We start from the raw sequence: 25,045 nt of genomic DNA, 5'->3' as shown, positions 1-25,045 counted from the left end.
TGGACTTACATTTCTAAGCTTATTCAAGGTATTGTACCTATACAGCTCATTTAACAATGAAATACAAATATCTTGTCTTTGAAAATTATTATTGTCAATTGGTTAGAATAATAAAGAAATATAAGTTAGCAGTTAATCATGTAGTATAATTGAACTTGTAGTCACATTAGGTATGTTTTATAGGTCAAACATAGATATAATTTGCATAGACAGGTCATCTTCATACATTTCAGAGGTCTACAGAATATGGCCTTTAAGATATTTTAATAACCTAGGCTCTTCTTTTTTTGATACTTCAAGACAGGGTTTCTCTGTAGCTTTGGAGCTTGACCTGGAACTAGCACTTATGGGCCAGACTGGCCTCAAACTCACAGAGGTCCTCTTACCTCTGCCTTCCAAGTACTGGGTAAAAGCATGTACCACCACTGCTAGGTTTTCCATTGTATTTGTTGACTTTCCAGGTTTTGAGTATTTAACTTGCCTGACTTAAATTCTCAGAGTTCTGACTGCCCTGCAATGAATTGATACCATCTGATCTCAGATAGGTTCTTTTTTATAACAATGATTCATGCCTGCTCCTGGCAGTACCAATCTACTTCAGAGAATATAATGGACATTGAAGAAACTCCACACTGAGTTTTACTTTCTTTGTGGAAAAAGTAAGCCACTGGGCAAGAAAATTTCCCTTCCTCTACTGCTGACATTATGCTTTCCTGATTAGACATGCAGGACAGAAAATATCCCGCTTCACAGAAAAGTCTGTTGGAAATGCTAGGCCTATAGGCCAAAGATAGATGTCTCAATGTTGCATACAAACTTTGGGTGACTGTCCAGGCAGCCACCTTTTTCTGTCATTACTCATATATTTTTTTTTTTTTGAAAATTGCTTGCTTGAACTTCCTGCTTACTCAGTGAAAATAATTCCTTCTTGGGTCCCTGAGAGAGTTGAAGATTAGATAGTTATAGTTTACCAGAAACAGAAAGCAAGTTATGATAGAAAGTAAATTAGGTATAAGACTTTGGACTCACTTGACAGGATATATAAAATATTTTCTCTGAATTTGTCAAATGCAAATAGACTAGAAATTGTTGATGTTCTATTGCCTGTATATATTGTATATAGTAATTGTACTTATTATACAAAGTTTTCTTATATTAGTTATAGCTTTCCTTTTTATTTTAGACAAAAAGGGGCAATGTAGTGGTATTTCAATTGTATTTTAATAAATAAAGACTGAAGATCTGAATTTAAAACAGTTCTACTAATCAGCCTTACAGACCAGGTTATGGTAATACACACTTTTAATCCCAGTTGCCATAATGACACAAAACTATAATCCCAGTAGCCACACCAGTTGTCATAGAAACAGAGTGTTGCATACCTTTAATCACAGTGGTTCATGCCTTTAATTCCAGCCCTAGCGAGGATTATAAAATGGGAGGACATAGCTCTCAACACACAGTCTCATTCTGATATTCCTGGAAGCAGGATTGTCGTTTCAGATAGAAGTCAAGGCAAGAGCCATTGGCTGGCTGTTTTGATTTTAGTAATTTGTGGTTGAGCTCCAATTTATCTCTCTGAGTTTTTTATTAATCTTGCTTCATATGTTGATCAACACAAACACATTTATAATAATACAGAGTAGAGTCAATTTGTCAAATTTGAAAATGGAAGGCTGAATCTGAGAGAAGGACAATCAAAGGCTGTTATATCTAAAAAACATATCAAGATATGCCTGTATTTAGCAATCCAAAGAGGAGAGAAAAATAAATTATAGTGGTCAGATGAAGCAAACTATAGAAAAATTAAGTTATTGGATAGAGATTAAATGAACTGCTATTCTAAAATTGTTTTTATTTTAAAAAAATAGAATTCTGCTGATTAAAAAGGCTTTCATTCCATTTTATGAAAACATTGGTTTAGGAGGTGAAATTACTCAAAAAATATCCCATTATACTAAAATGTTTACCAGTCTTTTCTTTACTGCAACCATATGTTAATAGTACTTTCTTTATTCGGTTAACTGAGCTTTTAATGGATTAAATTGTTCAAAACATCACTATTATGCTGTTGGGCTTTTTAGGCATCACATAATTGCTATGTTTTCTCTTCCAGCTGTGTATTAACATAAAAATACAGGCATTATTTTCACTAAGACTGTATGCCAAGGCTGAAATTTTGTGTGGTACTAGGACAAATTATGACAAATATTGCTTTAGAGCATTGTGTGTTTCATAGGATAATGGTCACATGAAGTTTTTTTTTTAATTTTACATACCTGTTTTGATTCAATATTTAGGTATGATAATATGTTTGTTAACTCAGCCATGCTCAATTTAAGATGTGTGCTTCTGAATATTCATAGTTAACATCACTGTTCAAGAAAATGGTTGATACAGTATGTGTATGGTAAGATAGCATGTAGCATAGCATGCTTACCTCAATGTCATGAAGCAGATGTTCAAAAGTAAGAAACAGCAAGCAGGAAAATTTCCAGTCAAATATGACAAAAAGAAGAACAAGAGGAAGAAGAAGATGATGATGATTTTAGTGCAAACTAAAAGAAAAGGGAACTTTGAAAATGTTAATGTGGAATTTACCCATACATATAATTACCCCACACACATGGTTGCTGATAATAAATGCCTATAATTTTCATGTAATGGATATACTTGGTAAGGAACCTAGTATCTGGATAATTGCTTGAAAAAATATCTTAGGGAATGAAAGGCAATTACTATAAACCAAAAGCTATCTCTTCTCCAGATGATATGTGGCAATGTCTGAAAGCATGGGTTCAACTAGAGAAAAAAGGTTGATAATTGACATCTACTAGGTAGAGACCAGAGATATCTCATAAACTCATGAATGTTCAGGAATTACAAAATATTATCAGTGTCAGTCTTAAAAAATACACCCATATAATGTAGATAAACACCATTGCTCTTTGTTGTATGCTAAAACTAACTGGTCAACTACTATTTCTGAAGACATGACAGGTTTTAGTTGCAGCACATAGAGAACTTAAGTTGGAACCAAACTTGAAGATTCCTCCCTGTTCAGTACTATATTCAAAGGTGTGATGTAGGCTGTAGGGTTAGAAAAAAGAGTCATTAACTTTTACTGAGCCACAATATCACTGAGACACAATGCTCCCACCGCTGAATATGGCCATGAATGTTATAGGAGTAATCTACCACCTTCTGATTCGATTTGAATCAACTCCTGATGAAGGAAAACGTAGTTGGTGCTGTAAACTTGGCCAAGAGCCTGTGGACGGGGAGAGTGCAAGTGCTAGGAAAGAATCTAATGTTATTTTATTGCATCATCATGTGGTAAAATTGCTCTCTAAATACTTCTATTAATGTTCATAGATCACTGCTGCTCTCAGTCTTCATTAGACGAGTAGCTTCTTACGGCAGTGGTCAGTGGCTACTGAAGACCCCTAACTGACCAATGTGTTGAAAATAAATGATTATCACCTGCTAAGCCCTAAATAGATTGCCTGTATCATTTTTTTAAATGGCTCGGGGAATGCTGGAGAATACGGATCAAAAAATGTAAGAGCCAGAATATGTGGTGGTATGCTTCAAAAAGATGTCTCCTGGATTTGACACAACCATTGTAGACTTTTGCTTACTGAAGTTCTGTTTACCTGCACAAATCTGCATAAGATTGAGCTTGTCAACAACTTATGGATAAATGGATAATTTATGAAACCCTACAGCTCTCTGACAGAGTATTGGAAGTTAGTGCTTGCTAGGAGTAGAGGATATAATTTTCTTCTTTGGAGTAGTCACTAATAAGTGTTCATGCTCCAGCAAATGGGCATACTACCCCTAATACTCATTAAATCAACCTAATTAAACTTAGTGCACCACAAAAGATTAGTAGTTAATTAAAAATAAATGTGAATATAGAAGGGTGTTTTAGTATGAATGGGAAGAGCCTTTATAAACTCATATGTTTGAAGGTTTCGTTCCTAGGATGTGAAACTTGTAAGAAGAATGGGAAGTGAGGTCATGTTGGAAAAAGGTTTGTCACTGGAGGTGTACTTTGAGGTTTCAAAAGTCTACATCAGGTCTACTCTCTCTCTCTCTCTTCTCTCTCTCTCTCTCTCTCTCTCTCTCTCTCTCTCTCTCTCTCTCTCTCTGTGTGTGTGTGTGTGTGTGTGTGTGTGTGTGTGTGTGTGTGTGAGTGTGTGTCTCCTCTCTGTGGGTCAGGATGTAAGCTTTCAGGTATTGCTCCAGCTCTCTGATACTACCTTGTTCCCTGCTGTGATGATCATGGACTGTAAGCAAGTGTACAACTAAGTGCTTTCTTCCACAAGTTGCTTTAGTAATGGTGTTTCTTGCCAACAATAAAACAATAACTTATAGAAAAGTTCATGCCAGGAAAAGGAATAATACTGTGTTAGATCTATTTGTTCTTTTTTGAGGAGAAATATGAAAGTCTTTGAGACTTTGGATTAGAAAAGTGGTTGAACACTTTAAGAAGAGGCTGATGAGCAGTAATTCATAGAACTATAGAACAAAGTGGTGTGGAAAACAAGGTTTTGAGGTTGTCAATCTCAAGATGTCTCAGAGGAAAATATTAGAGACCATTCATGTGATATTTTTGGGAAAATGTGGATGCTATCTGACCTTGTACAAAATATCCATTAGAGGCTAAATACAAGAGTTTGGGACTATTGTCATTAGCAGAGGAGATTTCAAAACAACTTAACTTTGACTCTACCATGTAACGATTAGTGATCACAGATATCAATGAAAAGGAGCAAGCAAAGCAAACAGAATTTCTTTATTTTTTTAAAGGTCAGTTTTAGGAGAAAAAAGAGAAAAAAGAAATAATACTATGTTAAACCCAACTCTTTTGCTCAAAACATAAAACCTTAAAAAAAGAAATCGAAAAAAAAAATATCAGAAGATAGTAAGATATCCCATGTTCATAGATTGATAGGATTAACATAGCTAGAATGGTTTCCTACCAAGACCAATCAATAGATTCAATGTAATTCTCACAAAAATTCCAACACAATTGTTCACAGATTTTCAATAGACAAGTTTTGGCTTCATTTGGAAAAACAAAACAAAACAATAACAACAACAAAAATACTGAATTATAAAAATTGCTGGAGGTCTCACCACTTATTATCTCAAATTATACTATAAAGCTAAAGTAATAAAACAGCATAGTGTTGTTATAAAAATAGACACATTGATAAATGAAATTAAACTGAAGATCCAGGCATAAATCCACAGACCTGTGGATGCTTGATTTTTGATATAGAAACCAGTAATACACATTGGAAGAAAAGAAATCATCAATAAATGGTGTTGGTAAAACTAGATGACAGCATGCAGAAGAATAAAAATATATTCCATAGCTACCACCCTTCAAAACTGAATTCCAGATCGTCCTCATTCTGAAATAAAGTACGCTGAACTTGACTGAAGAGAAAATAGTGAATAGTGTCAAACCGATTGGCCCAATGGAAGACAGTCTTTACAGAACCCCATTAGCACAGGTGCTAAGATCAATAATTAATAAATGGTAGGGACATTATGAAATTGAAAAGTTTCTCTAAGGCAAATAACACATCAATTGGGGAAAGTGACAGTCTATGGAATATTAAAAGATTTTTTCCAATACCACATCTGATAGAGGATTAATATCTAAAATATACTAAGAATTCAAGAAACTAGATATCAAAAATTCAATAAATCCAATTTAAAAATGGGATACACATCTAAACAGAGAATTCTCAAATGTCTACAATTTGGATCCAGAGCCTGAGGACATTATGGGCAAAGGTTCAATTAATAAATATAGAGAAATCAGAATGGTATAGTATAATAGGAAAAGAAGAAGACAGTAAGACCTTCCCTTTTGGAGAGTGTTATTAGGAGAACAGGCCCATATAGAGAGTAAGATGAAATGTCTGCTCCCCAGAACACCTTTTCCCAAGGTCAAGTATTTGGATAAAGGTCTTTATTCCCTTGGGGTCTTGAGGAAAGTTCCTGCTTGATAAAGCAGTCAATCTTAGCTCTATCAAGAGGAATTTATGATTGTGTTTATTGTCAAGGCCAATGCTAGCTAGATCCCTTTATCCCAGATCTAATCCACACCCTAGCTCACATGTCCTTTGTCTCCCATTTAATCCTATGTGCTACTATAGAGTATAAAAGGTGCAGTGTTTTTCAATTAAAGAGTGCTGCCAGCCATCCCAATTCATCCTCAGTTTGTATTATAATGCTGGCCCCTGTACCACATTAGACAGAATTTTCATCCACAGGTATTTCCATAAGTCAACCCAATTAGGACAGACTCTCACTGAGATGCTACTCTTGGGTGACTCAAAATATGTCAAGTTGGCAATGAAAACTAAACATCAAGTCATCTGAAGTAATAGGGGCGGCGGCGGGGCTGCGTCCCCAACACCCCAGCCGCCTGCCTGGCTAGCTTAGGCCCCGAAATAATTACACAGACACTGTATTCTTTTAAACACCGCTTGGCCCATTTCTATCTAACCTCTTCTAGGCTTATTCTCACATATTAATTTAGCCCGTTTCTAATCATCTGTGCTGCGCCCCTAGGTGCACTTACCAGGAAGATTCTAGCCTATGTCCATCCTGGGTCAGAGCTTCTTAGCGTGTGTCTGCCCAGGAGCCAGGAGCATGGCATCTCTCTCAGGCATCTGTTCCCGAGAGGACAGCGGTCGAGTCTGAGCTCACTTTCTCTTCCTCCCAGCGTCCTGTTCTGCCTACTCCTCCCACCTATCTTTCAACCAATAAAATGGGCCAAGGCAGTTCCTTTATTAGCCAATGACCTTCCTCCATCAGTCATCTATGACTTTTTGTTCTATGTTCCTTATCTTTTCAACAGTTTCTCAGCCTCAGAACTTAGGATACTGTGTTCTGAGTGTATCTCTTTGGGCACATTTAATTACTTCTTTTTATTCTAATAATAAAATTTCATTTTGGAAAAGTGGACCCAACATTCTTTAGGTTGAAATTATGAAAGAGAATCCCAGAGTATTACTGTTGCTTAATGCAATGAATAAATAAATATAAAGAAGAAAGAAAGAAAGAAAGAAAGAAAGAAAGAAAGAAAGAAAGTTTTAAAATTATCCCAGACTCTTTCACACTCAACATCCCAGGATCAAGTCAAGAAATAGAAGAATCCTTGATCAACTACAATCCAGAGATAAGATGTAAGGAGCGATGAAGATGCCTAGGAATATGCTCTGTGAACAGTATAAAACACTTTAAGATAAAGGAAAAGAAACGGATGATTTATTTAATCATGTAATTCAACAATTTGGTAACACTCACCACAATATGATGTAGTTAAACATGCTTCGTCTGGTTTAGTTAAGATTAAAGGATGCAAAAATGAAAGCAGTTTTGAATAGAAGCTCATATCTTTAGATATCTAATATTTTAAGCTTAGTATGGGTTTCACACCAGAAGTTGTGTGATAGGCAATTGTATGACCGTAACTTCTTTTCTCCATCAAGCAGAAAGATAAGAATTGCAAACCTACTGTAAAAAAGTCATTGATTTAAGATTTTGCCATAAATCATACCTAGCAGCCAATATGTTATTGCTACGGGTGTCACTCATTCTGCTGTTACAAATTTAGTTGCTTGACTTTTGGGGTTGATATAATTACATCATTTTTATATTGCCTTTTATCCCTCCAAACCTATGGCCTCTTTTTAAAGTTAATTCTCTGTCTATCTATCTATCTATCTATCTATCTATCTATCTATCTATCATATATATATATATATATATATATATATATATATATATATATATAACTTTCTATGTCTGTATAACGTTACTCACGATGCTCCTTTGTTAATGGATAATCAGTTAACTGGTGGACTCTTCCCTATTTGTTTGAAGTTCTTTCTGGAATATTGAGGCCTCCTGAGCTTTCCTCCATCTATGTTAGTCAATTGTTGTTGTCCTTGTTCAGATCATGTTTGGATAGTCGTGTCAATGAGACATCATGGGCTCAGCTTCTGACATCCCTAGAGCAAATAATTCAATAGCAAACTTCTTGTTCCTCTGGTTCTTATAATATTTTGACTTCTCTACTGTAATGTTTCCTGGGACTTTGGCTTAGGGGTCATATTATAGGTGTGTCCTTTGACACTGGGCTCTACATCTCTAAATTTATGTTGGTTGTGGTTTGCCATAATGGTCTCCATATATCACAAAGACCCATTTTGCTTTTAGAAGATAAATTTCATGTGTACTCCATTGAATAATATAATGGATGAAATCAGTGTTTTTAGATTTCAAAAAAATGAAATTAAGAATAAAATATAAGGAATAAAAGTTCACTTAAATGACACATGATTTGTAGCATATCAATCCAGGCAATGAAGATAAATATCCATTTTAAGTATCTTACAGGTACCAACATAGCAAACCAGAAATGTAAGCCATATTTTATCAGAGGATAGTGTTCTATAGTATTTTTGTCTTGTATGGAATAAAGCTAACTCAGATCATATCTATACTAAAGGTTGATAATTTTACTACTTTAATTTTTCTGTTCCACTAAACTCATAATATTTTATCATTTTCTTAGTGTTCACTTTCTCTATATACATATTTGTCTATTTATTATAATAGATTAACAGGGAAGACACTATATATATATATATATATATGTATATATACATACATCACCTTGTTTTAAATAATTTTCATATAGAAAATATTTTTTAAATAAAAATACACTTCACCTAACTATTCTGTTATGGACACTGCATAATGAATTCAACTCTATACATTATAAAATGTTAAAAACTCAATATGCAGTCATGGTTTTTTATCATCCTTTTTCACAATTACTGAGGGGGTTTGAAAGATATGTTCTGACTGTGAAATATTTTATAATATTTTCTTGCTGAGAGAATCTTGCATATTGTTTAATTCATTTTCACTGAGGTAACACTGAAAATATATCCTCCAGTTTCTCTGATAGAATGCCATTGAAACAAAGTGCTCTAGTTTCAGACCTTTAGATTTAATCCTCCAGCTCTTTTTAGTGGAAAATTATATTTTCTGTAATTTTATGTATGTAGCTTGCCTATGAGCTCCATTCCTTCATCATTCTCTATTCAAATTTCCTTCACTTTCTTGAGAGAGAAATGCAGTCTATGAGAACAATCTTTGATGTCATATCTTTCCTTATAGAAACTTTAAGGATGTTTCATCCAGATTTCTATTGGTTTTTTTTTGCGCGCGCGCGTGTGTGTGTGTGTGTGTGTGTGTGTGCATTCCCTCCATAGCAGTGAGTTTTTGCTTTGCTTTGTTTTGTTTTCTTTCAGTATATGTGTTCCTGTGTGTGTCTCTGGTGAACACAGGCATAGGATATTTCAAAAATACATTTGAGACAGCTGCTGGGGACGTGTTTGAAAAAGTGACATTTTGGTGAAAACCAAGAATGACAGAGTAGATGACAGTAAGAACCCACTCAGAAATGATTCTCTCTCTTATTTAGGGAGATGTCAGAGGAGATTGGAGTATAAACCTTGAGATGCTCTTGTGTGGGCATCAGGAGATCAGGATAAATTAGTTACTGTGGCTTTTTATTTTAATACTCTGACATTGTAACACTTTGGATTTGCTACTTCAGTTTTCAAATCCTCATTTTAGTTATCTACTGAATGTAAACAGAAATATCCTCTTCTAGCTCAGATTTTTCAGGAATTCCCATCTCCTCTTCATGATTCATAGATTTCTGACTTGAGTCGTAGTTGTAAAATAAGAGTAACAGTAATATATATGAAAATGAACTTCAGGTTTCAATACTGTTTCCAGGGTTATATCTAAACTTATGTCTAAGCTTAGTCATTCTCTTTCAACAATGATATTGGCCAGTCTCCTCACCATATACATGCAACTCTAGATATGAGGCACAGCTAGAGATGAAATCTGTTGGGTTAGACCACACTGGGGTGTGTCCAAACCCCAAATACTGGGCCCTTTGGCTTGTCCCCAGCTATTGTCCCCACCCAATGTGTGTGTGTGCATGCAAGTGAGTGTGTGTGTGTGTATGTGTGTGTGTTTCTGCTTCTATTCCCATATGAGATGAACTTAGACAACATGTTGCTGCTCTCAACTTGATCTTCATTACAGAAGCACTAATAATACAAATGAAAATCACAGAGTGAGTCATCTGAAACTTATAATAGTTCACAATTTCTCACCAATGTTAAGATAATAATAGTTCACAATTTTTCACCAATGTTTCTAACCAGAGAGAGAGAGAGAGAGAGACAAAGAGAGAGACAGAGAGACAGAGACACACACACACACACACACAGAGAGAGAGAGAGAGAGAGAGAGAGAGAGAGAGAGAGAGAGGCAAAAATATATTCCTATAAACCAAAGATTATTTCTTTATTGATCATATTCCTATAAGATGGAAACTGGAGCTTATAAAATGACTCAATTGGTAGACTATTGTTTGTGAAAGCATGAGGACCTGAGTTCAATCACCAGGATATATTAAAGGTAAGGGTTAAGCGTGGTGATAAATTCTTCCTATCCCAATGATGGGGAAATGGAAACTGGCAGATTCTGAGGCTCAGAGTTGAGACAGCCTTGTCTACATGACATCAGTTCCAGGCCAGTGAATATCATCAACAAATATAGGTATTATCATTTGGAGAATATGCTGAGGCTAGTATCAAGGATGTACATTCATACGCACGCACACACACACACACACACACTCATGCACACACACACTACAAATAACTGAATAGTTACAGATAAGTGTAATCCATGTATCAAATTGGGGCCATGTGTTTAGTGTATGGTTCCACATCCATGTGCATGTAGGCAATAATATTGGGGTTCAGCAGGTTATAAAAAACAGTTAACCATTCTGACAGGTGTAAGATGGTATCTCAAAGTTGTTTTGATATGCATTTCCCTGATCGCTAAGGAGGTTGAGCATGACCTTAAAGTGTCTTTTGGACATTTGAACTTCTTCTGTTGAGAATTTTCTGTTCAGTTCAGTGCCTAATTTTTTAATTAGGCTAATTAGCATTTTAACATCTAGTTTATTGAATTTTTTTTTATATATTTTCGAGATCAGACCTTTGTCTGTTGCGGGGTTGGTGAAGATCTTCTCCCAGTCAGTGGGTTGCCTTTTTGTCTTAGTGACAGTGTCCTTTGCTTTACAGAAGCTTCTCAGTTTCAGGAGGTCCCATTTTTTCAATGTTGCCCTTACCATCTTACACCTGTCAGAATGGCTAAAATCAAAAACACCAACTATAGCCTTTGCTGGAGAGGATGTGGAGTAAAGGGTACACTCATCCATTGCTACTGGGAATGCAAACTTGTGCAACCACTAAGGATAGCAGTGTGGCAGATTCTCAGAAATTTTGGGATCAACCTACACCAGGACACAGCAATAACACTCTTGGGAATATGCCCAAGAGATGCCCTATCATACTACAAAAAGTATTTTTCAACTATGTTCATAGCAGCATTATTTGTAATAGTCAGAAACTGGAAACAACCTAGATGCCCTTCCACGGAAGAATGGATGAAGAAAGTGTGGAATATATACATATTAGCGTACTACTCAGCGGTAAAAAACAATGACTTCTTGAATTTTGCATGCAAATGGATGGAAATAGAAAACATTATCCTGAGTGAGGTAACCCAGACCCCACAAGTTGAACTTGGGATGTACTCACTCATAATTGGATTTTAGCCATAAATATAGGACATTGAGCCTATAATTTTTGATCCTAGAGAAGCTAAATAAGAAGGTGAACCCAAATAAAAACATATAGTTATCCTCCTGGATATTGGAAGTAGTCAAGATTGCTGGGCAAAAATTTAGGAACTGGGGGATGGGGTGGGATGGGGGTAAGTGGAGATGGGGAGAGAAAAGTGAGAAGGGGAGGATAGGGAGAACTTGGGGAAATGGGATGGTTGGGATAATGGAAGAATGAATATGGGAGCAGGGATGTATGTATATATTAATTAAGGGAGCCATTTTAGGATTTGGAAGAGCCTTGACTCTAGAGGGGTTCCCACGGGTTCAGCAAAGGAAATCTGAACTATGGTTAAAAATCATGGGGCCTATGGTGATGATGAGCAAGAAAATGCTTGAAAATAATTGTGTGCTGGCCAGGTTCCTTTCCCAGTGGATCTGCAGTTGGCTGAGCAGTCCTGAGTAAAGCAGCATAAGAGCTGAAAGACTGCTTTTCAGATCTCGGAATTCTGAAGTGATTTAAAGACAGTCTAGACACAAAGCGGAGAGGTGGCACCAGGTATACCTCCAAGATCTTTCTTTGTCCTTTTAATCAAATATCAAATTATGTTGGCGAAGTATTTTGTCATTTATTTTGGAAGCTGGAGAAAGTTCCCTCAAATTATATAAACAAACTAATGATTGTAGTATCATGTTGTTCTGTTTGCTTATTTTTCTTTCTAAAAAGGAGTTCAGTTCAAGGCTGAATGGCTTTGCATTCTCCTTTGAACTTTTAGTTTTTCATTTGTTTTCAAGACACTTCAACTCAAAAGCATTTTGTACAATTTATGAGATTGGAATACAAAGGGAAAATACTGCAGGCCTGGGCAGCTTACACTCTGTGCATTCCTGAGAAAAGCCAGCTTTTAGAGCAAGACCTTGTAGAGTGCCTGAGCACTGAACCTTGGAATTTTTCACTTGACGAGAGTGTTTTGTGTGCCTGAGGCCTTCTGCACACTGCATCAAAATTTCTGAATAGTTTATATTAGCAGTAAATAGTTTATACTCATTTGCTTTTTCCTGGGACTTGTGGACTAGGAGTTACCAAAGTCAAAGTCACAGGTGGGTCATTTATGCCTTCATGTCCCAGCCCCATTAAAACTATTACTATTGGGACTAAAAGAGAGACATTTCCCAAGTGATGTCACATAGCTGCACTCTATGTGATTCTACTGGAAACACACTTGGAAGCTGATAATGGATATTTTATAGAAATTGCTCCATGCATCCCCCCCTTTGTCAATTTTAATATGAATTACTTGCTCTTGTATAATTCCAAGCATGATTGTAACATCAAAAATATAATAATTTATTCTGAGATGAATAATAGCTATCATGTTCTAGGAACATTGATTAAGGGCACTTTGAATAACATGTCCCAGTGTGGAAGTAGATACAGGAACTTTTTATAGCCACAGAACAAAAGGAAGTGATGAATCAAGGAATATTCTAAATAAATTGCTGTAGACATCAGGTGGGTTTCTTTCAGCAAAGCAGGTACATTTCTGATGTACATCTCTGATGCTAAATGATGAATTCCATAGATTTTTAGGGGGGGCATTGATGGAAGTGATGTCTGAAGAGAATACGTTGCAAAGATTTATTAGACAATACAATGTTATGTCAGACACATAAGTGGGAAACAACTATGTATTAAGGGACGAAGATAGCCCAACATGATTTTGCCTTTGTTTTTAAAATAGGTCAATTCTGTGTAGCCACAAAATTTCATTAACCAATGAGAAACTTGGGCATAGGTGTGGCACTTTGGTTTTCTAAGAACTTTGTTCAGTGCTCATTTCCCACTGTTGGCCAGACACCACATTTGTCCAAGAAAAATCAAAATTTATAATATTACTTGGTACTAACAAGGCTCATTCCTAGAAGCTATAAAGTGAGGCTGGGAGGTCAAAAAAATACATATGAGGGAGAAATTGTTACTAAAGCATTAAGGAGATGTCTGTGCATACAATTACTGTTCAGCATCATCGTTATCCAGGTCTGAATTTTCTCTTTTGCACCATTCTGCATGTGACACAGAGTATATATATTCATAAATTAATAAAATATAAATTTTAAAATGTCGAGAATATTCAATGATCTAAATATTGTAACAGGCAAAGGAAACAGACATGTTTATAAACCAAATAATACTGAGCATATATCATCATCGTTTCTATCTAAACTATGTTTTCTTCTTTGTCTGCAGTCATTAAGGTAGCATGCAATATTTTATTTCATATTTGGGAGAATTAAAATAATTTATTGTTTATTTTACTTTACATTTCTTTTTCTTGGTTAGTTTCATTTTATAGCCATAACATTATTTGAAGTAACTAGCTACAATTTTAGGAAAAATTAGTATTTAATACCTGTCTTAGTCAGTATTGTATTTTATGAAAAGACAAGACCACAGCAATTTTTATAAAAGAAATGATTTGATTGATGCTTGCTTACAGTCCCAGAAGTTTAATCTATTATTTTTATGGCAGGGCATTCCGGTAGACATGGTAGATTAGAGTTTTACATACGGATCCGCAGACAGCCAGAAAAGAATGCCACTGAAATTAATTTGGGACTTTAAAGTCTAAAAGCCTACCCCCAGTGACTTCCAAGGAGGTCATGTGTACTTCAACAATGCCACACCTCCTAATCCTTCTGGGTAGTGGCACTCCCTGATGATTAAACATTCAAATATATGAGCCTATGGGAGCCATTCTTATTCAAACCTCTGCAATATCCAAGATATTCAAGTGTTATTTGTGACTAGAAATATTAGTTGTTCTGGTTCTTTGGTATTATGTCACAGTCGCAGCTGTATTCACAGGGCAGAGTGTCATGACACAGGTTATGCTATGACAGGCAGCACAGGCAGCTGTGTTTGTGTTTGTGTGCTTGAATCAGAATTAGAGTTCATTAAAATATTTTAATACAGATTTGAATACTTTTAGGAAAGACATTCAGAAAGAAAGTGAGACACACCTGAGCATGTGGGTGTTGGCTGTTCACAAACTTTTCAGTGACATCCTTAATATTTAGTTTCACCTTTCCTTAGATTCTAGGGAAAAAATCCTATAGGTAGAAAAATCCTTCTGGATATATATATATATATATATATATATATATATATATATATATATATTCATTCTAGCAGAGTTTCTGCCCAAGAGTAGAGTTTTGGTGTCTATTTTTCTTTTAGGTGTACACTTTTGTGCTAAAGGAATCTTTTCCTTTGGTACAAATACACACACACACACACACACACACACACACACAAAACCTACTTAGTCCATTTGCAGTTGTCCAGTGTACATGTGTTTAGCACCGTCCTATCCGGAAACTTGTTTCTGAAGAAAGCTGATTCTTTTCTCAGCAGCTATTAATTGCTTATAGTTCTTCAGCTGGGGGTGGGTACTTGTGAAATCTCCCCATCAACACTGACTATTGCTATCAATATGCATATCTTAATTAGGCAAAATATTCTTGTCTTTTCTTTTTGACATGATAGCTACTTGTTACGTTAGAAGACACTATCTCTAAGCAGGTATCCTTGTTCTCTAACTCTTACAACTGCTCTCTACCTCCCAAACCCCGAAGACATACCACTTCCCATATGTTTTGCTCATGTCACATTGACCAAAGCCAGAGCCATTTTTCTTATCCAATGTGTGTCTTAGAGAAATGACATAGTGTGAAACATGATTTCTCCTATGGTTGCTCACAAAAATAAATAAATTGCATTTGATTAGTATCAACCACAACTTTTGAAACAAGTACATTTATATTAGTACCACTTTTTGAGGTCAAAATCACTGAAAATGTATGATGAATCAACTGAAATCTTTTTTTAAAATTTTTTTCTCTTTTTTTTAATGAGAAAAGGAAAAAAAAAACAAGCTTCCACCTCCTCCCAGCCTCCCATTTCCCTCCCCCTCCTCCCACCCTTCTCCCCCTCCTCCCACCCTTTTCCCCCTCCCCAACTCCTCTTCCCCTCCCTCTCCAGTCCAAAGAGCAGTCAGGGTTCCCTGCCAAGTGGTAAGTCCTAGGTCCTCCCCACTCCGTCCATATCTAGGAAGGTGAATATCCAAACTGGCTAGGCTCCCACAAAGCCAGCACATTGAGTAGGATCAAAACCCCATGCCATTGTCCTTGGCTATTCCTCAGCCCTCATTGTTCGCCATGTTCAGAGAGTCCAGTTTTATCCCATACTTTTTCAGTCATAGTCCAGCTGGCCTTGGTGAGCTCCCAATAGATCAGCTCCACTGTCTCAGTGGGTGGGTCCACCCCTCATGGTCCCGACTTCTTTGCTCATGTTCTACCTCCATCTGCTCCTCATTGGGACCTTGGGTGCTCAGTCAGGTGCTCCAATGTGGGTCTCTGTCTCTATCTCCATCCATCACCAGAAGAAGGTTCTATGATGATATGCAAGATATTCGTCAGTATTGCTATTGGATAGGGTCATTTCAATCAACTGAAATCTTACTATAAACCTTTATCAATAGACCTACTCATACCTTCAAAAAACGTGGTTAATTAACTTCTTGTCCTACTGTGGGAGAAACATTCCAGGCGCTCAGTTTAGATTTTATTTCTTCCTGAATTTTGACTCTTTCCTTATTTTCTGGAATGAGAACATTATCTAGGCTTTAGTCTTTGATCACCTGAACTGGTCTTTGTATAATGGAAGTGTCTGCATGCCAAAGACACAAACAAAAGCATCCTATTTTCATGAGACCAGTAGGATTTCCAACCCTAATATTTTAATATTAATGGGAACTCAGATTCATATCACTTTAAAGCACAAAATCCAGCCTTGATGTGATAGTATGTGCCTGGATTTATAGTAGCATATAAATCTATGTTTTGTAGATGCCCCTGGAGGCCTGCTCTTTTCTGAGAGAAGACAGAGGGAGGGTAGCCCTAGGCGGGTGGTGGTGGGGATGTGGTGAGGAAGGAGAGGGTAGGTGGGGAACAGTGACTGAGGGATGGGGATGGAGGGAGGAATGCAGTCGGGTTGTAATATATGAATGAAGAATAAAAACAATTTAAATACAAAATAACAGCAGCAACAACAAAAGAAACCCACACACTGTGGCGGGACAGATGGCTCAATGTATTAAGTGCTTGCAGCTTAAGTTCAAGGATTTTAATTCAGATCCCTAGCACCCTTGTAAACACCCAGGCAGAAACTTAGTTTTACAGTACATTTCTCTTACCCCAGCTCTGACAAGGGAGTTGAAAGTTCAAGGATGCAAATAATAGGATCCAGATTGCTGTCTATCTGGTATAGTAGAAGCATGAAACTGCTAGAATAGTGAGAGACATGCATGTAAAATGAAACAAAGTTGGGAGATACAGAAAACCAAAGGTTAGCCTCTTCCTCCACGGGCACAGGCATGAATGTGTAAAAACCCAAACACACACAGATACACCTACATAAACATACCAGGACATGAACTCGATGAATGAATGAATGAATGAATCAGTGAATGAATAAATGAAAAATAAACAGATAGGTAAATAAAACTCAAGCACAGAAGAGCAGCAAAGGTTCACTATAATTAAATGCAATTTATTTGCTTAATGTATTTTGAATACTTTGAGCATTAAAGTTAAAGGGATGTCAAGTAATGTCAAATTATTGAAAGTTCAGTGTCCAGTACAGGAACTCAGTGGATGAGCAGGGATTCTATTCATTTGCTCTAATTGATCAAAGACAAAATGAAAATCTTCTGTGTTTCATCTCTGTATCTCTGGTTCTCCATTTTTGACTTTTTGATTTCCCTACTATTCCTACAGTGTTCATCAATGTATGTATATTATCTTAACTGCATTATGGTAATGTTGAGTTTAAAAAAAATGCTCAATTTTTTATGAAACTTATTCAGGTGTTAAACTGTTCTATTAATAAAATCAATATAAACATCTATTAGCAAATATTTTTAATGTTTGGAATAATGACTTCAAATAATAAAAAAAACTATTTGTTCTTACATTTTTCTTTTATTTTTTTTTAATTTTATGTGTATGGCTGTTTGGTCTGCATGAATGTTTGTGCATCATTAAGAACGTTTTAATATTCATATACTAGCACTGGAATTACTGTTGAGATCTTCTTTGCCATGCTGCCATATCCTAATCATTCTTGTCATGCAAGCACATCCATTATACAAAGATCAGGAGAAATGATCACATACTAAAACCTAGACCAGTGATTCTCAACTTGTAGACTAATACTCCTCTGTCTCCAAAAATGCTTACATTATGATTCACAACATCAAAACATTACAGTTATGAAATAGCAAGAAAATGATTTTACTGTTTTGAGTCCCCACAACATGAAGAAGTGTACCAAATAGTCACAGCAGTATGAAGGTTGAGAATCACTGGCCTAGACAATTTTGTCATTCCTGAAAATATAGATGAGATGCTTGTTCATCAGTAACTAGGAGATAGAAATCAAACCTACTTCTTCTGAAAAAGTATCAGGTACTTGTAGCTGCTGAGCCTCAACTCCAGATCCTATTTGAAATTCTTAATCATTTTGGTTTTTTATTTAAAAACAAATTGAGATAACTCAGGAAACAGAATGTGGAGGAGGCATAAGTGCAAAAGTATTTTATGCATTGTTATCAGATAAACAAACCCACCTATGCGTATTCTATACATTAAAGTTGTGAGTGTGAATTAAATCTCTTCCATATGGCAAAAACAATTAATTATATACTTATGGGACCGATTTTAAGAATTTGTGAGCTGTAAACATAAAATTTAGATTCAAGTGATAACACTATAATTAGCCTACTGTGTGCAGCACCATTTCCTGGACATGTGGTCCAGGGATTTATACTAAAGCTAAGTGACATTGGACCTATTATCAGTCCAGCAATTCACATTCCTCTTTGGTTTATGCTTTGTATTCCTGCTTTAAGTTCCTTCAGTTCTGGACTACAACCTAGAAATACAAGCTAAATAAACTTGTTCTTTCCCTAAGTTGCCACAGCAAAAGTAGGGAAACTAGAACATTCTAAAATAAGGTTTAGTATTTGTCCAGTTAAAATTCCACTGATGTGGGAGTGTCATATATCAATCTGTTGATTTCATTGGTTAATTAATAAAGAAACTGCTTGGTCTGATAGGTTAGAACATAGGTGGGTGTAGTAAACAGAACAGAATGCTGGGAAGAAGGGAAGTGGGGCAGACACCATGCTGCTCCTCTCCAGGGCAGACACGATGAAGCTCCAGCCCATGATGGACGTATACTAGAATCTTTCTGGTGGGTCACCACTTCATGATGCTCCACATATTAATGGAGGTGGGTTGATAAGGATGTGAGAGTTGGCCAGTAGGAGGCTGGAGCTAATGGGCCAAGCAGTGTTTTTATGAATACAGTTTGTGTGTTATTGTTTCGGAGCATAAACTAGCCAGATGGCCAGGAGCTGGTCAGCAGGAACGCAGCCCGCATCTCTTACAGAATGGCACCCAATGTGGGGCTCAAACCCACAACCCTGAGATTAATAGTCTCATGCTCTACTGACTGATTGAATTTGTATGCTCAGGGAAGGAGGAAGAAGCTGCAAGTGACTTATATGTGCCAATTTTCTGAACTTGAATCCTGCATGCTCAGAAGTAGTTTGATTCTTAAATGTAGGGTCTAGTGTTCATTTCCTTAACATTGCATTGCATTTTATTCATTTATTCTGTGTGCAATTGTATGCATGTGTATCTGTGTGAATCTGTATATGCCATGGCTTGTTTGCAGATGAGAGGATATGTTGCATGCATTGGGTGGATCATTACTTCTGTCATGAGACTCTCAGGAGTCAAATTCTTGTCTTCTGGATTGCCAGTGCCTTTTCTCTCATTACTAGCCCCTGTGCTCAGTTTTCATGTTATTCCAAGCTTGGAAAAGTTAGTGCCTTTGGCCAACTCTCTTCTATCATTTCACTACTACTGCTATCAATAATAGAAGAAACATTATGCAAATCTCAGGTGCATTTGTATCCCCCAATGGTAATTCTTAGAAAAAAGAAACATAATCATTCCTAGTCTGTTGTAAATTTTCAAAATGATGCACAATTAGTGAACTGATCTGTGAATTCCCCCATGGAAATCTTCTCCAGTGTGCTCATTAGCTCCAGACTGGGACACCATTTTAACTCTGTTTCTTTCTAAGTAGCAACTCCCCTAGGTTTCACATAATACGTATTTTTTTTTCCAACCCTAAATTGCTTTAGCAACAAGATGTGGGCATGATAACTATTGGATGTCCAGCCTATTTCAGCAAGAAGAAGCTGCACATGCTAACGACCTGCTTCTAAAGAGAGGAATATATTTGCCATATCTGTAATTGGGGCAATATGTAGAATCCCTGTTTAAGGCTCTTCTATGCTTTATCTTCAACAGAAAAGTCTTCTGTCTTTCTGCTAACACTCATTGTTTCTAGTTTTAGTCCTTAGATTTATGAGTTATTGAATGTGAAGGCAGGGTCCTAGTCCAAATGATACACTATATAATTGGCTACCTAACAATAGTGGATTAGTCTTATTACACATGTGTCTAAGCCTAATAAGCCACACTAAATTTGATTCAAGATTAAGTCATTAGGTGAGTATTTGAGTAGTAAATGACATAGGGGAATATATAATGCATCAGGATATCTGGAATATCTTTCTTGATAACTTTTGTTGGGAACCAATGACTGTTATAAATGTATCAAAAATAATATAACTTGGTAATAAAGAAAATGAACCAGAAAAAAATGTACATAATCATATTGAGCGTGCCCATGGTTAAACTTATTTGAATAACCATTTCTAATTATCATTATCATTTTTCATATATCATAAATTTTTTATGTCAAATGTATTCATATGGACATTCATGTTTTAATTCACCCATCTATGTTTATACCAACTTCTCCATTTATCTGTTACATAGTATGAAGGGATAGGTATACAGAGGGAATGATTCAATGTTTATATAAGAAAAGATGAACTACTGGAAGAAAACATTTAAGTGACTCTCAAGAATAGTGGAGTCTCACACCAGAAATACAGACAGAAAGAGAAAGAATGTTTCAGGCAGTCATTCCATGCTTTTACTTTGAATATCTCTGGTTGAATGCCTACAAACCTACTGTAGTGTATACTAGTGTACATATTTTGAGAAAAATAGTTAAGATAAAAAATATTTAAAATGAAAAATGTTTGAGAGTTATTCTTTCAGAGTTAAAAACAATATATGTGTGGAAAGATCTCATTTTGTAATGACTACAGTGTTGTTTAATTTTAAAAATATAATACCTTTTGAAAAATCAGGATAAGAATTGCAATGTATGAACTATGCTCTTCAATACTATAATTCATACTATTTTAGCAAAGGAAAACACCACAAAACACCTGAAGTAGATATATATTTAAATATATTTTAATGCATATATTTAGTTTATGTTAGTTATATATAGTAATGTTTTTAGAAAATATTTGATTATAAATACATTTACATAGATCAATGCATAGAAAGCTATACCTTTAAGTGTCTGCAGTACTTGTATAGAATTAACCACTTCAGATGACTGTGTATTCTGTTTTAACATCTCTCATTTGCATCCACAGAGTCTTCCTTTATTAAATGCTAAGCTCTAGGATTCCTTGTTTCACAGTCCCTTCTCTGTTCATCCTCCATCATGATCATGCAGGTGCTGCCTTTTCATCATGATGAATCCCTTCTCTTTGACAACCCTCTTAACTCTGCTGACAGTACAGATTTTCTACCTCTTCTCTCTGTCACCAGTATTGTTGACAATTTGAAATGCCATTAATCATGACATAGAGGGACTGGAGTTTGGGTAGCATGTTATTGTGAATCTCTGAATGCTGAAACATCCATATATATAATTTGGGCCAGTAGCTGAAATATGCATTTTACATAAAATATGATTTTCCGTGTTCACAGAACATAGACTTGTTTGTTTTCAGTGGATTTCATATGGTACCTCTCATTAAACTGTATTCCTAATTGATGACAAATAAAATAAGAAATGTAAGGGGAGAAAATATTACTAAATCACTTGTAATTTGAATCCTAGATATCAATTGATTTTATAATGAAACACCAAGTGGTTTATCAACCTCTTGATTCACAAAGAATAATATATGTCTCCAATTTCTTCTAATTGTAATAGTTAGAAAGTCAAAATGTATTCTACAATTTTAAAAAAATGCAAAGAAGCTAAATTTACTAACAAAAGCATGAGTAGAAGAGGAGAAAATAGCCGGGCGGTGGTGTCGCACGCCTCTAATCCCAGCACTTGGGAGGCAGAGGCAGGCGGATCTCTGTGAGTTCGAGGCCAGCCTGGTCTACAAGAGCTAGTTCCAGGACAGGAACCAAAAGCTACGGAGAAACCCTCTCTCGAAAAATCAAAAAAAAAAAAAAAAAGCAGAGGAGGAAATAAATGTGAAAGCTTTGGGGTCATGTGAGAAATTTCTAGAACTATAGACCTATTTCTCATAGAAGAAAATTTTAATTTCCCTTGTTTGGGATTGAGTATAGTCCTCTTTAATTAATAAGTTCGATAGGTGTCATATAATAGAGGCAAGAGAAATGAGTCCGTTTTAGAAAAGAAGAACCACTTTCTTAAAATACAAGTGAGTGTGAGTCACAGGGAACTTGCCCTTCGCTTAAAATAGATAGAGTGGGGAACATTCCAGCCAAAGTTTGATACCAAGATCTAGAAGTCACAAGGAAGGCAGTTACCATTAATTTTTCTTGTTCCTATTTTGTTCCCATTACTGATCCTAGAAAGTTCAGTAAAAAAGACTTCTACAGACATATTTTTTTTGTCTAGTTTTTTCTTGTTTGTGCCTGTGAGGTGAGCATAAATCATGGTTATGGTGAGCTTATTAAATGGAAAATTGAAATCTAGAGAGATTTGGATGGGTTTACAGTTAATCATGAGTCCACATGGCTTTTTAAGTAGTTCAAGTCTGCATCAATCATGGTGACTTACAGAGTCTTTTTTTCTTGGTGTCTTCATCTTCTCTGACTCTTAGACTCTTCCTACCTTTTCTCATTTGGGGTTTTCTGAACCTCAAGGGAGGGGTTTCATAGAAACTTTCCATTTACGACTGAGTGTCCCAAGGTCTCTCCCTTTCTCCATAATGTCAACTGGTAGGTCTTTGTATTTGTCCTCCTATGTTAAATGAGTAAGCATTTCTGATGATGGCTGAGCAAGGTAATGATTATAATTGTTAGTCTGGGTCTAAGGTTACCTCACTGAGCATGATTTTTTTCTGGGTTCATCTATTTATTTGAAAATTTAATTGTTTTAAACAGCTGAGTAACACACTACTGTGTTAATACACCACCATATTTTCTTTATCCATAATTCTGTTATGCCTTTGTAATTTTAAGCTATTATAACTAGAGAAGCAATGCACATGGCAGAGCCAGTGTCTCTGTGGTAAGATGAAGCAACTTTTGGATATACGTCAAAAAGTTGTATGATTGAATCTTGACTTAGATTGATCCCAGTCTTTTTTATGAACCTCTACACAGATTTCCAAAGTGGACATACTAATTTGCACTCCCACCAGCAATGGATGGGTGTTGCCCTTACTCCATGTCCTAGTCATCAGAACCTGTCACTTGTTTTATTGATTTTAGTCTTTCTGCCTGGTGTGCAATGAAATCTCAAAATAATTTTGATTTGCATTTTCTGATGAAGATGGTGAACAATTTTATTTATGTATTTATTTATTTATTCTTGTTTTTATTGAACTACATATTTTTTCTCTGCTCCCCATGGGTTTCCACATCTGAGAATTCTCTATTTAGATATGTTAACCATATTTTAAATTGAGGGAATTTTTTGTTGTTAATATCTAGATTTTTGAGTTCTTCATATTTCCTCTTTACTGAGTATGTAGTTTGTAAAAAAATATTTTTATTATCTAGGCTGCCACTTTGTCATAATGACAGTTTCCTTTGCCATACATAAGCTTTTAATTTTATGAGGTTTCATTCATTAATTGTTGATGTTAGAGTCTATGCTAAAGATGTTCTGTTCATAAAGTCTATTCTGTTTCAGTAAGTACAAAGGTATTCCCTATACCCTCTTCTATATGAATCAGTGTATCTGATTTTATGTTAAGGTCTTTGATCCATTTGATACTGAGTTTTATAATAATTATGGATGTCAGAATGATAATTATGGATATATCTGCATTCTATATTTAGCCATCCAATTTAACCAGCAACATTTGTTGAAGATGCTGCTATTCAACTGTAGAAAAAGACAAGGTCTCCTGAGTAAATTGGGAGCATGGTGACCTTGGGAGAACTTGGGAGAGAGTTAAAGGGCAGGGGAAAAGAATGGAGAGGAACAGAGAAAAATGTAGAGATCAATAAAAATCAATTTAAAAAAAAGAATAATAGCAAACTCTCCCAACAGATGAGTCATCTCCAGCCCTCAAAGCCTTAGACTTCTCAATTTTTTCTTTGCTACTGATTATTGATTACAATGAATTACTTTTTACTACATTTGCTTTTTTATATGCTTGGTATATGAGTCTCTCTCTCTCTCTCTCTCTCTCTCTCTCTCTCTCTCTCTCTGTGTGTGTGTGTGTGTGTGTGTGTGAGAGAGAGAGAGACAGAGACAGAGACAGAGACAGAGACAGAGAGACAGAGAATGAGAGACAGAAAGAGAGTGTGTTTACGTGCATGCATGTGCACATGGTCAGAGACTGAAACTACATGTCTTCCTCTATTGCTCTATAATATGATATTTTATGAAATAAATTGCAGTGAAGCCATAATATGCAGTTTTGTTTAGACTGCCTGGCTAGTGAGCCTCAGGGATCATCCTTCTTTGCTCAAGCACTAGAATTATTGATGCTTGCTACTTTACCTAGATTTTATGTGGGTAGTTGTGATTTGAACTTGTGTAGGTATAAGACCATCTCCATAGCTCTGTGGTATATTGCTTAAGTTCAGATTTTTGTTGTTTGCCTGATTGTAGTTTAAACTGCAAACAGCTCCTTTAGTGGGGTGATTATTTTCTTTTTTGTTGTTGTTGATTTTATGAATCTATACATTTTACTCTGCTGCCCTCCTATGTTATGCCCTCCTATTCAAATCTCTCCCATGGTCCTCATGCTCCCAATTTACTCAGGAGACTTGGTCTTTTTCTACTTTCCATGTAAAGTAAATCAAGTATGTCTCTCTTAGGGTCCTCATTGTTGT

The sequence above is a fragment of the Microtus oregoni genome, unplaced genomic scaffold, assembly GCF_018167655.1.
Source record: "Microtus oregoni isolate MIOR12 unplaced genomic scaffold, Mior012 000002F_ref0000024, whole genome shotgun sequence".
Lineage (NCBI taxonomy): Eukaryota > Metazoa > Chordata > Mammalia > Rodentia > Cricetidae > Microtus > Microtus oregoni.
The sequence above is the reverse complement of the archived record's forward strand: the minus strand, read 5'-3'. Positions refer to the sequence as shown.